Source organism: Elephantulus edwardii, unplaced genomic scaffold, assembly GCF_000299155.1.
Source record: "Elephantulus edwardii isolate Elephantulus edwardi_28Jun2011 unplaced genomic scaffold, EleEdw1.0 scaffold00025, whole genome shotgun sequence".
Taxonomy (NCBI): Eukaryota; Metazoa; Chordata; class Mammalia; order Macroscelidea; family Macroscelididae; genus Elephantulus; species Elephantulus edwardii.
Window position 1 is genome coordinate 22,428,100 of NW_006399775.1, and position 15,679 is coordinate 22,443,778.

General features: G+C 39.0%; 1 pseudogene; it reads left to right on the forward strand.

Annotated features, from left to right (window-relative positions):
* Positions 1-10,960: 10,960 nt before the first annotated feature.
* LOC102862083 overlaps positions 10,961-15,679 on the forward strand; it is a 189,428-nt pseudogene continuing 184,709 nt past the window's right edge.

A 15,679-nucleotide genomic window follows, 5' to 3' on the forward strand; every position in this document is an offset into this window, starting at 1 on the left:
GATTCCTTTAGATAACTGTCATCCCTGGAGACACATAAGGATTTGCTTCCTATATTCTTAATCATTAAGATTGCTTTTTTACTATCTTTCATTGTTCTCCTGACATTAGAAACATCAGGACATAATTTTTCACAGGTCAGCAACTCTGTGTGCTTTGTTAGGTTACTTTGGTTACTTGGCAAATGTGACAAAGTCTTATTTCCATCATAGATTAGTTTGGTTCCATTTTTTAAGCTAACTTTCCAGAACTCAAGGCTATTTTTTGAGTGCTGCTTCAGAAGAAGGCCAGAGTTGCATTCCAGTTTTTCATCCCAGAAGAGATATGTTCGTGTTATCTCCATGTTTGATTCAAAACCCCCCAAAAAAGTTTTTCTAGATGGATATTTAAAAACAAACAAAGCCCCCTATTTTTGTTCTTTCTAAACAATATATAGGGCAAGTAGTCTCCAATAAATATTTGAATATGTATGAAATTGTGGTGTAGAGTAAGTTTTCAGGTTGAGTTGAAGCTCTGATCCCATTTTCAACAAATTATCAGTTAATGGAACATTTAGGGTCTCTACTACTAACTGATTTCACATGCAAGCAAGATTCTGCTGAAGATTATCCAAAAACAACTGCAACAGTACATAAGCAGAGAACTGCCAGAAGTCCAGGTTGGGTTTAGAAGGGGTCGTGGTACTAGGGATATTGTAGCTGATGTTAGATGGATCTTAGCTGAAAGCAGAGAATACCAGAAGAATGTCTATCTGTGTTTCATTGATTATGCAAAGGCGTTTGACTGTTGGATCATAACAAACTGTGGCTGACTCTGAGAAGAATGGGAATCCCAGAACACTTAATCGTGCTAATGTGAAACCTATACTTGGACCAAGAGGCAGTCGTCAGAACAGAGCAGGGCAACACTGCCTGGTTCAAAATTGGGAAGGGTGTACGCCAGGAATGTGTCCTATCTCCATACCTTTTCAACCTGTATGAGGAGCAGATTATTCGAGAGGCTGGGCTCTATGAGGAGAAGCGTGGCATTAGGATTGGTGGACGCTCTATCAACAATCTGCGTTATGCAGATGACACAACCCTGCTCACTGAAACTGAGGAGGACCTCATGCACTTACTGCAGAGGGTCAAGGACTGCAGCCTTCAATATGGACTGAGGCTCAATGTTAAGAAGACAAAAATTCTCACCACTGACCAATCGGTAGCATCAGGATGGATGGTGAAGAGATTGAGATTGTTCACAGCTTCAGTTTGCTTGGCTCCACAGTCAACACTCTTGACACCAGTAGCCAAAAAACCAAAAACCGTATTGCGATGGGAAAGTCTGAGGTTAGGGACCTCACTAAAGCACTCAAGAGCAACGGTGTCTCTCTGGAGACTAACGTGCGTCTGATACAGGCCATGGTTTTTGCAATCATTTGTTATGCATCAGAGAGTTGGACAATGACTAGGGAGGATAGAAAGAGAATTGACGCCTTTCAGCTATCGTGCTGGAGAAGAGTATTAAATGTACCATGGACTGCCAAGAAAACAAACAGATTCATCCTAGAGAGGGTTAAGCCAGGCTGCTCCTTGCAGGCAAGGATTCTGGGGCTTCGTCTGACATACTTTGGACATATTGTGAGGAGAGACAGGTCTTTAGAGAGGAACATCATGCTGGGTAGAGTAGAGGAACAGCACAGGAGGGGAAGACCCTCTATGAGGTGGATTGATTCAGTGACTGGGGTAATCGGGATGGGTGTGTCAGAGGCAATGAGATTGGCACAGGATAGAGCACGGTTTAGGGCTGTTGTACATAGGGTCGCTATGAGTCGCAAACGACTCGACGGCACATAACAACAACAACAACAACTGCTAACTAAAAGGCTGAAAATGAAAACTCACCCAGTGGTGCTCTGGGGAAAAGACTTAGAGATCTAATTTCTCTAAAGATTATAGTTTGTTTAAAAAAAAAAACCCAAAACCCAACAACAACAACAACATTTAAGGCAGTGCTTCTCCATTACATAGCCTGTTACGTGTCAGCATCAGCTTACCGTTATTGCTGTTACGTGCTGTTGAATCAACTACCACTCACAGCAATTCTGTGAGCGCTTCCTGCTCTGGACCTTTCCCTATCTTGAGCCAATCTCACAGTTGCTGACACACTTGTCCCCAGTGCCACAGTCACTATGTCAATCTATCTCGTCCAAGGTCTGTTTCTCCTGTGCTGACCCTTCACCTTTCAAAGCATGACGTTTTTCTTCTCCAGCGACTGATCCCTCTTGATAACATGCCCAAAATTTATCAGACAGAGTTTCACAATCCTTACTTCCAAGGAGTAACCTGGTTTCACCCTCACCAGGACAGACCTGTTTGTTCTCTTGACAGTCCATTATTATGTTCCATACTGTATGCTAACAACATAACTCAAAGGCATCAATTCTTCTTCTGTCATCCATAGTCATTGCTCAGCTCTCTAAAGTGTAGCAAGTAATTGCAAAGACTGTGGCTGGATCAGATACATCTTATATTGCTGCTCAATTAGCACTCTGGAAAGGTCCCTGACAGCAAACTTCCCAAAGCAGCTTTTCTTTTGATTCCCTGATTGCTGGAACCAAGGATGTTGTCAGGTTAATTATACTCAAATATAATAGCACCTGATGATGAGTAGGTATTAAACTACCCACCAGCACTATTTTTGCATGTATCTAATTGTTATTAGCATTAAATAACTTAAATATTTTCTTTAAATGATGGATAAAGACTAAATGTTGAATGTTGAAGAGTAATGATACCAGTTGAAGACTATATAGTGTGCCTGATTCAGACCATGGTCTTCTCATTCACCTGCTACACATCAAAGAGCTAGACAACAAAAATGTATGACGGAATAAACAATAAACCATTGTTGTTGTTATGTGCCATCGGGTCACCTGTGACTCATAGTGACTCTGCCCAATAGCTCTGAACTCTGTTTTATTCTGAGCCTATCTCACTGTTTCCAATACACCTGCTTCCATAACACCAGGTACTGTTTCAATCCTTCTCATCCAGGGTGTTCCTCTTCTGTGTTGTCTCTTCACGCTTCCAAGCATGATGTTCTTCTCTAAGGTCTTGTCCCTTCTGGCCACATGCCCAAAGAATGTAAGGTGGAGCTTTAAAATCCTTGCCTCCAAAGAACAACTTTGCAGATTTTTCTGAAGCAATTTGTCTTTTTATTTCCTAAATGTTGCTGACAAATATGTAGATTGTGGACCTGAGCAAGAGAAAATTGTTAACAAACTCAATCTGTTCTCCATTTAATTCTCATTCTTTATCTATCATGATGTTGTCACTAGGCCAGTGGTGTTAAACTCCATCCCAAACTGGAGACTGCAGTACTTGACCTTCCACAGTAAACACTTTAGATCCTCTTTGGTTTTGACAAACAAGACTGTGTCGTTTGCATTGCACAGGTTTTTGATGATTCTTCTTCAAATCCTAAAGTCACATTCCTCCAGTTTCCTTCACCTCCACCATCAAATTATACAACCTCATGATTAATCCATCCCACCCCACCCCATACACATCTTCATCCCTATGCTTCCACCCTCTGCCCCATCTTGGATACTCATACTCATTCTACAATAATGACAGTTTATACAATATTTGTCCTTGAGGGACTGAGTCAGTTCACTCAGCATAATGCTCTCCAGTCCAATAATTTACACAATCATTGCTCCTGAATGCTCCATACTATTTCATTGTGTGAATGTACCATAATTTCTCAATCTATTCTATTGCATACATCTGGGCTGTTTCCATGTTCTTGCAATGGTGAAAAACCCTGCTATTAACATTAGTGTACAAGTATCCATTCATGCCTCATTACTATTAAAATATTGTAAATAAACTAGTATCATTTTTCAAGAAGTTTATTGGGTAATAGAATCAATAGCTATGTAAGTGTAAAAAAAACTATGTGAAAATATTACAAAAGGCTTTACCAGAAGCAAAAACAAATTAAAAAGGTGATCTACTCTGCATATAGATTAAAAAGGTACGGAGACAAAATGCATCCATGATCCACTCCTTTCCGGATTTTGAACCATGCAGCGTTTCCCTGCGCTGTTCCAATGACTGCTTCATAATCTAAGTACAGCTTTCTCGTGCTCATATTAGGTATTGTGCTATTCTCATTCTTCTCAAGTTTAGGCACAAATTGTTGTGATCAACATAGTCATTGATTTTTTTTATATTCAATGGAACACAGATAGGCTTCCTCTGGTATTCTCTGCTTTAAGTCAAGATTCATCTGACATTGGTTGCCATCTCCATAATCTTAGTTTGCACTAATGGCAGGTCTCTGTTGATGGACTGTTCTAGTCTGATAATAATGATCTCAGTTTAATTGTTAAGCAATTAATCAATTGTTTAAAGTGGTTACATGGAGAATGGTTTCTTTTCTTTAAAATAGTGGAAAACAATAGCTGTCAAGAAGATGCTGTCATGGACATCAAGGAAAGCTGGTGTTTCAAACACTAATCATAAGACAGAGAGAATGTTAAAGAGTAAACCAAATTGGAAGTTACAGGGACTGCATAGGGAACTGACTACAGAGAGTAAAACCATTTTACTCAATTCTGCAAACAGAAATTTCACTCACAAACCAAATTCTTTCAAGTTATTTTTAGTGGGAGTGTAAAATGATGCGACCACTGTGGAAGGCGGTCTGGCACTTTCTCAAAAAGTTGCAAATAGAAATATTATTTGACCCAGAAATTCCATTACTGGGAATATCCCCCAAGGAAACCATAACCGTCACCCAAGCAGATATATGCACATCCATGTTTTTTGCAGCTTTGTTTACAATAGCAAAGAGTTGGAAACAACCTAAGTGCCCATCAATAAATGAATGACTAGAGAAGCTATGGTATAGTCATACAATGGAATACTACGCTACTTTGAAAAACAAAGAACTCATGAAATATTATACAAAATGAGTGACTCTGGAAAACATTATGCTGAGTGAAATTTATCTCAGTCACAAAAGGATAAATACTGCACAGTGCCACTGTTATAAAATGGGACTGACATTGGGGTTAAGGATAGACTGAGAAAGATGGGATGAATTATGCATACAGCATTGAAACAGATGAGGGAGAGAACTGTTATAGGGATATATGATTAGGTATTATAGTTATGACAAGAGTCCAGAAGGAAGGCTGCATAAGGTATGGACTTAGGGTGGGGGGGACTGTAGCAAAGAGCGAATTGGTGGGGGAGGGGTGGGCAGGAAGAAAAGTGCAACAATGAAGGAATGGAAATCCAAAGTCTCTGTAAACTTTCATTAAAATTAATAATAATTGAAAAAGAATTGTTTTTAATTAGATAATGCATTTTTCACATGCTTGATCATGCCTTTTTTGTAACTTAAAAGTACTTAATCTTACATTCCGAACTTTCTCAAGGGTAATGAATGAATCATCTCCCTAGATTATCCCTCTCTTACAGGTGGGATTTTAATTAGTGAGGATAAATATACAAATGAGAGCACTACAGGATGTAATATTCATGAGGAAGATGTGGGAATGCATGATTTTATCAAGCGGGAAATTCATAAAGAGCAGAGAATACGAGCAATAGAACCAGAAGATCAGTCATTGATAGTATTTGATCTTGACAATTGATTTAAGTTCTTTGGGATTGCATTTTTTCATCCATTAAATAAGGAGATGGTGCATTTGATGCACTCTGAGGTCACCTTAGCTGCAGTGTTCCATGTTGAGTTCTAATTATTAGACATTGAGGGATCTTTTCCAAGACTCTTTTCTTACATTACTACATCTGATATTTGATGCAGGGATTGTAATAAAACTCTCTTTCTTTCTTTCTAGCTCTCTTGTTATTGATCTGCTGAAGTTTCTATTTCTATCAAAAAGAACATTTACTCTACCTGTGTCCATTCTTCATTAGGTTTAAGTTACCAGATTATAGCCATCAAATTACCTTGTGGATTCAAAACTTGAGCAATTTCTGGGTAATTTATTACTTTTTTTCATATTACCGTTGTTAGCTTTTTTTTCCTCTGAATACATTTTGCTCCCTAGCTTTTTTTTATCAGGAAAAGAGACACAATGGTTGTTTGCCTATCATCCATTTGAAAATTTGTTTTATTTTCTTACTACTTTTAATGGCTTATAAGAATATTTTGTTTGTTTTGTTTAATAGAGGACATTATTTTGTACAACAGGGTTTTGTCTCTATACTTTATATTTTTATATCTTTTATACATTTTCTTTTTTACTACATCATAAAGATCCATTACTTGCAATGCATCAAAGAGCTGGACAATAACTAGCGATGGTAGAAGGAGAATTGATGCCTTTGAGCTGTGGTGATGGAGAAGAGTATTAAATATAACATGGACTGCTAAGAAAATGAACAAGTTCATGCTGGATAGGGTGAAACCAGGCTGCTCCTTGGAGGCAAGGATTCTGAAGCTTTGTCTGATATACTTTGGACATGTTTTAAGGAGGGACCAGTCCTTGGAGAGGGACGTCATGCTTGAGAGAGTGGAGGGACAGAGCAGGAGAGGAAGACCCTGTAGGAAGTGGATTGATTCAGTGACTGAAGTTGTGGGGATGGGTGTTTTGGAGGCAGTGAGGCTGGCACAGGACAGGGCAGGGTTTAGGGCTCTTGTACATAGGGTCTCTGTGAGTTGCAGGCAACTCAACAGCACATAACAACAACAACAGCATTAAACCTTCTGGTCAATTGCTGAACACCTGTGATTGTCCTACACAAAGCAATGTTAGGATTAAAAATTATACCAATGATTTTGAACAGAAAATGAGAATATTATCTAGCAAAATATTCAACTTTACTCTCAAAATACAGGACGAGAGACCATGGGTTTGAGGCAAAAAACTTTATGAGGGAGCATCAGTATTTTAACCTAAGGAAAAGTGAGAAGATAACATTCACTTACATAGTTGTCTGGGATTTGTTGTTGTTGTTGTTATGTGCAGTAGAGTTGTTTTTGACTCATAGTGATCCTGTGTACAAGAGCCCTAAACCCTGCTCTATCCTGTGCCAACCTCACTGTCTCTAATACCTATACTCCTACTATCCCAATCACTGAATCAACCCCCTATGTTGTCCCTCCACCCTCACAAACATGATGTCCCTCTCCAAGGACTGGTCCCTCCTTACGTCCCTCCTTACAACATGCCTAAAGTTTGTCAGATGAAGCTTCAGAATCTTTGCTTCCAAGGAGCAGCCTGGTCTCACCCTCTCCAGGACAAACCTGTTTGTTCTCCTAGCAGTCCATAGTATATTCAACACTTTTGTCCAGCACCACAGCTCAAAGGCATCAATTCTCTTTCTATCATCCCAAGTCATTATCCAGCTCTCTGACGCATAGCACACAATTGTGAAGACTATGGCCTGGATCAGGTGCACCTTAGTCTTCAGCCTGACATCACTTCTCTTCAGTACTCTTGAGAGGTCCCAGAAAGTTGACTTTCTCAATGCAATTCATCTCTTGATTTCTTGGCTGGTGGTACCAAAAGTGTTGATTGTGGAACAAAACAAACTAAAACTGTTAACAAATTTCAATCTCTTCACAGTCCATAATGATACTGCCAATTGGCCCAGTGGTGAGAATCTTTGTTTTCTTGATGTTGAGCAAGAATCCATATTGAAAGCTGCAGTCCTTTACCTTCTGCAGCAAGTGCTTCAGGTCCTCCTCAGTTTCAGCAAGCAGGTTTGTGTCATCTGCATAACACAAGTTGTTGATGAATTTTCATCCTTTCCTAATGCCACATTACTCCACATTATAGCCCAATACAAACGTGGATTTGAGAAGTTCTATTCTGGTAGCCCACTGGTCAGGAGTTGTGTTATCAACCCAGAGGCATGTGACTTAAATACCCCAACTGCTCCCCAGGATAAAGATGAGCAATCTCTGCTGGTGAGATTTACAGTCTCGGAAATGCTGCTGGTCAACTATGAGTCAGTTCCAATTTGGAACATAATAACTCTGACGTGAATGAAATAAGCAATGGTTGCAATAAATGTAATGACAATTACTTTGATTATCCAGAAATATTGAAGACAAATGACAAATAAACCAGATAAGTAGGATCTTCTATAAATTATTTTGTGCATCAAAAGATTGAGTGAAAGACAATCTATAGATTGGGGGTGGGCATTTGGCATTGACTTATCCAATAATGGATTAATCTCTAAAATGTATAAAACCCTTTAACACCTAAGCAACAAGAAGTCACACAATCTATTTTTTAAATGGACATATGGCACAAGAAGATACTTTATTAAAGAAGACATCCAGGAAGTCAATAAATATATGGAGAAATGTTCTCAACCATATTATCTTACTCCAAATCAGCAAAATTCATTAAGATGGAAAACAACAAATTCTGGAAAAGATTAAATTAATTTAGAAATCTCATAAGCTATTAGTGGCACTGTAATATGGAGCAACTCTGTGGAAAAATAGAAATATAAATACCACTGGATCCATAATTAACACTTTTGGCATCAGCAGCTATTAAATATATTGAAGCACTGCATTGAGAAAATCTGCAGTTAGGGACCTCTCCAAATTGTTGAGGAGTAATGATGCAAGAATTATGAAGTTTCTCCTCACATATCTTGGGCATGTTGCTAGGAAATGTTATTCCTTGGTGAAGAATATGATACTGGGAAGGGTGGAGAGTCATTGAAGAAGAAGAAGAAGATCCTCAATCTGGTGGATTGACATGGCGACTGCTGCAATGGGCTCTTGTGTGTCAGGAAGTGTGAGGATGGCACAGGATAGAACAGGTTACAAATCTTTTGTTCATAGGGTCACTGTGAGTCATATTCGACTAGATGGCACCTAACAACAACAGACTTTTATTTTAAATGTCAGCAATCCTTTCAAATAGGAAAATATCTGTTGGATCATTTTTATAAGTTATTTTTAACATTTGGGAAAATTTTCTATAATATGCCTTTATTTCTGTAAACTTGACATTTTCTCTTCCATTATTACATATTTTTGCTTCTGAGCACACACACAGAAATACACACAAATAAAACAAAACCTAAAAAAAAGATCTGCTTTTGCAACTTGATTCCATCTCATAGATACCGTACAGGAAAAATTAGAACTCTCCCATTAAAGTTTCCAAATCTAGAATCATTATGAGTGTAGAGTAATTTGTGTTTGGATACACGTTATATTTACATGACATTGAGCCCTGCACCTCTGTGTCAGCACTGTGGGTCACTGGAATATTCAAGGAGCTCTTCTAACTATATCATGACATCTGGAAGATCACAATCATGTAACTCAGAAACCCTGGATGGTATAAAAAGTTAATGCATTCAGCTGCTAAATAAAAATTTGGAGGTCTTAGTCTAGCCAGAGACCCTTCACGAAAAATAAAACAAAACAAAATCAAAACAAAAAGCTGTGAAAAACTTCTTAAAACTCAGCCACTGAAAATCCCATGTAGCACAGATATTTTCACACACATGGGATCTCTATAAGATGGAATCAACCCAAATACAAATAGCCTATTTAATGATTATGAATTACACAAATATACTTTTCTGTGTTTCCCAATATGAATATCTGGAAGCCTATTAGATAAGAAGTCATGCTGCCACCCCAAAAGCAGAGAATTGGATCTATCAATTGCTCTGAAGGAGAAAGAAGAAAAATCTACTCTCTTATGATTTGCAACCCCTGGAAATCATTGGAGGGTAAGTTACAAGTCAACTTCCATGCTACCAGTCAGTTCACACTCAGCAGTAATGAATGACATATCACAATACACAAGCCTTCACTATGGATTACGTCTCCAAAGAAAGAACACAGAAAGTCTCATCTCCCTCCAGCAGGCAAAATCATGATAGATTAAGAAAAAAACTGAAGGTTTTCCTACAACCAGGAAAGGATAAAATAGGATTTTCTAAGTATCAAATCCCTATGTACATCCAAAAAACTTCTCCAGTCAGGTAAAGAGAAAAACCACGGACTGGGAAAATATATTTGGTAATGATATGTCTGATAAGGGACTTATATCTAGAATTTATAAAAAATCTTGAGCACCACAACATGATAAAGGTAAACAGCCAATTGAAAAACGGGCACAGGATAGGAACAGACTTTTCGTCAAAGATGACATTCAGAGGGCAAACAAACTCATAAAGAAACGTTCAAATTAACTAGCTCTAAGAGAAATAGAAATCAAAACAACTAAGAGAAATCATCACACCCCAGTAAGAATAGCAAAATTCAACAGAACAGCAACAACAAATGCTGGCAAGGTTGTGGAGAAACTGGAACTCTTATCCACTGTTAGTGGGAGTGGAAAATGGTGCAACCACTATGGAAGGTAGTATGATGCTTTCCCCAAAAGTTGAAAATAGAAATACCATTTGAGGAAGACGCCTGCCCAGCCACCTGCAGGTTTGAGTTTCCTTGGACAGGCCAGAGAAGAAGATCACCGATACAATGAATTGTTGAAAGTCACTGTGAGTTGTCTATTTGATGACACTTAACTGTGGTAGCATGTCCAAGAGGACCAACATCCTAAATGCACCACATATTTTGATCTGTTGAATGCTTCTGCCAAAAGCTGTTTAGACCTGGGGGGGAGTCTGTTCACAACTCTCAGGTTCCCTTTGCCATTTATAAAGGGGGAGGGAAGTGACACCTACTTCAAATTACAGTATGACCATTTATGGGAGGAGGGTAAAAGTGGCGGTACTGGAATTGGGGAAACTGTCCCTGGCCACATAATCTTCAGTCAGGCAAGGGGTCCAGACTGGGGTGGGGCAATTGGAGAGGAGGTGTACCAGCCAGCCCCTGGGGGGTGTTGCCCGCCTCGGGGAGGGCCATCTTCAGTCCCTGGCTTGGGGCAAGCTGTCACGGTCCTCTGCTCGGGGTGGGCCGTCTTTGGCCCCTGGCTCAGGTCAAGCCGTCATGGCCCTCTGCTTGGGGTGGGCCATCTTCGGTTCCCAGCTCGGGGTGAGCTGTCACGGCCCTCAGGGTGAGCTCCTCAGTCCCCAGGTTGTGACATCTGATCCCTGGGTAGATAAAAATGCCTAGGGTATCCAGATAATTTTATCTAGGCTACTTTCTGCCACCCTCTCCCCCAGTAAACCTGAAAGTAACACCTCCAAAGCCCTTCTCTTTGTAACTCACAAGTTTGTTCTTTCTAGGTTTGCCCCCTTTCCTATAGGTAACCCTAACACTGAGTTTTACTCCAGACCTGATCTGAACCCAGTGCCAGTGACAAAAAAGAAATACAACTGCCAGCTAGGGAAGCAAAGGAGGATGGAGCCTCTGGGTTCAACCAACCACCCCCACTGGACCCACCTGGGAAAACATTTTGCAGTCCAGAGGGGAGCAAATGTCAGGAAAACATCTTCTAACAGAAGGCAAGCAGCTTTAACCCAAGACCACCAGTAAGGAGATAATGTGTTCTCCCTTTCCCCCTTCACATCTATGCCCCTATTCAGCATGAAGAAGCCAGAGAGTCTGCATCCAGTTCCCAAATCAAGAAGACAGTTGGTTTAATCACCACTGGAATATGCTTACCATTCCCCTGTAGCATCTGGTCCCCACTGGATCCTTTTCATTTCCTTAACCTGCTCCCCCACCAGTCAAATTGTGCAGCTGTGCAACTGCACCCCTGCAATTTTCATCCCTACCCATCCTCACCCTTCTGGTCCCAACCCTCACCTCCTTGCACCCCCAATATGTTTTTCCCAATAAAAAAAAAACAATAAAAAAGAAATACTATTTGAGGGAGCTCTGGTAGCCAGTGGCAAGAAATTACACTGCAATCCCAGAGGTGCACAGTTCAAATTCACCAGATGCTCTACTGGAGAAGGAGGGACAATCTCCTCCTGTACCAATCAGATCCGATTTGGCAGTACATGCACAAAAAATAATGAAATAAAATAAAATAATTTTAAAAAAAGAAATACCATTTGACTCAGTAATTGTACTACTGGCAATATATCCTAACAAAACCAGAACTGCCACACCAGTAGATATATGCACACCTGTTTATTACTGCTTTATCCACAATAGCAAAGAGGTGGAAACAACCCAAGTGACAATCAACAAACGAACAGCTAGAGAAACTGTGGTATATTCATACAATGGAATACTATGCAGCATTGAAAACTGAACTCATGAAATATTGTACATAATGGGTGACCCTGGAGGACATTATGCTGAGTGAAATACCTCAATCACAAAAGGACAAATATTACATAATGCCACTGTTATAAAACAGGACTGACATCAAGATTGGGGGAAGCTAAGAAAAGAGGAGATAAATAATGTACACTGCATTGAAACAGATGAGGAAGAGAAATGTTTAAAAGGGATATATGGTTAGGTATTATTTTCATGGCAAGAGTGCAGAATAAGAGTTGCATAGTAAAGTAGACTGCAGGGGGAGGGGGCAGAATTTATAACAATGAAACATTTTTTTTTTCTTCTCAAAGACAAAACCAAACTTGGAGAGGGGAGGAGTGGGCTGGGAGGAAAATGTGCAACAATGAATGAATGGAAATCCAAGTTCTCTAGGAAAAAAAATATCAATAACATAGAAGAAGGAAAAGAATTGACATTTTCAAAGATCTCACCTTGCTTGGATCAACAATTATCCCCCTTTCTATCAACAGTCAGGCAGATCAGGAGACATATATTGCATTGGGTAAATACGCTGGCATAGATCTCTCCAAAATACTAACGCTCAATGATATCAGTCTGAAGACTAAAGTTCACCTAGCTCAGACCAATTACTTGCTATGCTTCAGAGAACTGGACAATGAATATGACGATAAAAGAAGAATTGATGTCTTTGAGTTTTTCTGTAGAGGATGAGACATTGTTTTATTCTGTTGTCTCTGAGTCAGAGATTGGAGAAAACAAAACAAACTTCCCCAAAATAATGCATAAAAATACCCCAAAATAACAGCAGCATGTCTAAAGTATACCTATTCCTAATGCTACCTTAGTCAGGTTCTAAACATAACCTTGGTAATTCAAACACCATCTGCCAAAAGAGGAAATATGACAGAAAGGACTTGGAAGTAGAAAGAGAAAGCAGACCTCAGAGATTATACTTAAATCATATCATTTTGTCAATTGAAAAAGTGTCCCTGTGGATAGTAGGTTATGGAGAGAGTCCCATGAAAACTGTAAACTTTAGATTAAAATTTAAGTTTCATGGCAAAATTTAAAATAGTATCTGAAAAAAATAGTAGTATCCCACTTAGTAATTATTTTTATGAAGTGCAAGTTCTATTTTATATTGGTTTAGGATGAGAGACTAGTAACATATCTAGGGAGAAATATCTAGCACATAATAATTGTAAATTGGAGGTGTTAGAGAGGAAATAGACAGGAAGGTAATCATCCTTGGAAAGGTAGTCACTGGGGGATACTAAATAATTGACTATTAAGATAACACACAACACAACCTCTTTAAGGGAGATAGATTTGAAGGAAAGACACACTAATGAACTGTGTCCAAAAGTATACAAACAGCAATGGAAATGTGACATGGGGCTAATTTCCTCTCCACTGTGACCATATGCTTGCTGAAGGCATTAATGGTGCTAATTGCTCAGGAGGACTCTGTGAAGTGCATTGTATCTGCTTGCTGAAAAACATCACACACACACAAATCTCAACATAAAAAGCCTTCAACATTACTCTTTGCAATTTCTTCACAAATCAGATATAATTTACCTAAATCGAATTTGGTATTAATATAAAACCTAATATTCTATCTGGGTTTATCAAATCTCCACTCAACCAGGAGTAAACACTCTCCAAATTAACTCTTCATGGGTGAGTTGCTTGATGCCATTTCTGAATAAACACAGATGGAAGCACATCCTGAAGCTCTGTTTCTGCGTATGATACTCTGATGATTCCAAAACAGTAAACAGTTAAGTGAGATAATAGGCAGCAAAGGAAATACTTTGGATACCTAGGGAGTCCTTGAGTAAAAGTGTATTCTTGTTATTTGATTTCTCAGTAGTTGGTTATTTAAATCTCAGATTTGGCACAATTGGACTATGCAATTAAACTAGAAATTATGTTTACTTGCAAAACACATGTTAACACCATGGTAATTAGGCATGGCCTAGAGAGATTACAACTAAGCAGAGGCCAAATATAGCTCAGAAATAGCACAGAAAAGGAGATAGAATTGATGAGAAATAAAGTCCGTACCCAGCACAGGCTGCCTATTACCATGGCAAAAAGTAGTGAAAAGGATGAGAGTCAGTGACAGGAGAAAACATTCTGAAGTTTATTCCCTTTTGTTTTTCAATAACTGACTATCTCTTTATTCTGTAAGACATATGATAGGGGCTGCACCGAGACTCCAGGATTTGAAGCATTTTATGATATTCTATGGTGACTAAAGGGGGCTCTGATGGTGTAGTCCATAGTGAGTTGCACTACTAGCTCAAACTTCTTGGGGTCCAAGAAAGAGATGGGAAATCTCCTCCCAGGCCATTTACAATCTCTGTAAAACAGGTAGGGGATCAGAGGTAGGAGTTAGTTCCAACTCAATGATCATTAATCAATCATATTTCTTTTTTATTTTGCTTTGGTTTGGTTTTTAATGCTGCCTAGAGTGGTAAGAAACTGCACTGCAATCCTGAAGGCATGTGCTTCAAATCCATCAGCTGCTCCATGGGAGAAAGATGGGTGATCTTCTCCCATGCAATTACCTGCCTCTGAAAATCCACAAGAGGGTCAGCTATGGGTTGGTTCCAACTTCATGGTACACAACAAAAACAACAACAAAAACAGAGTGACAAGAAGAGCACGTTGTAAATGTTCAGCAAGAAGAACAAAACACTTGTCCATACCTTCAATCACTATGATCAAAATGGAAAATTTAACCATTTTATAGCAAATAATACACTTAATGGTTTGTATCTTTGTATCCCGTTGTCAAAATTATTTATAAGATGCTGTCCTTAAGGAAATAAAAAATTACTATTTGGTTTATTAGATATTTCAAAATTATGTTATTTACCAGACAATATTAGATACTCTTATAGAGAGCCCTTGTTTAAAATGCCCATGATTGTTGTGACCACAGGAGATTAATATTTAGAATTTTGTGAACAATTAGTGATAAATTCACAAGACTGTAAACAAGTGATAAAACATGGATAATTGATTTTTTTCCAACAAAGATCTTCTCAAGGGCTGTCACACACAGATGTTCAGGAAGAATATTTTGTGCACTCCTAAAAGTGCCTAAACACAAGTGCTGGAGTGGGGATAGAAATCTGCTTGCATAAATGCCCTACTGAGTCATCCCAGAAAGAAGCAGTTTTGCTAATCTGCTCACATTTCAAAGGTCATGTACCATTAAATCCTTCCATGTTAACTCTCCAATAACAAGGACTCTTCATGTTGTTTTGGGACCAAAAGGAGACTATGGTATGTATAAACTTGCTTATTTCTATATACCAGAGGAATGTGTATCTGTGTTTCATTGACTATGCAAAGGCATTTGACTGTGTAGATCATAACAAACTGTGGCTGACTCTGAGAAGAATGGAAATCCCAGAACACTTGATCGTTCTAATGCGAAACTTATACTTGGACCAGGAGGCAGTCGTCAGAACAGAGCAAGGGAACACTGCATGG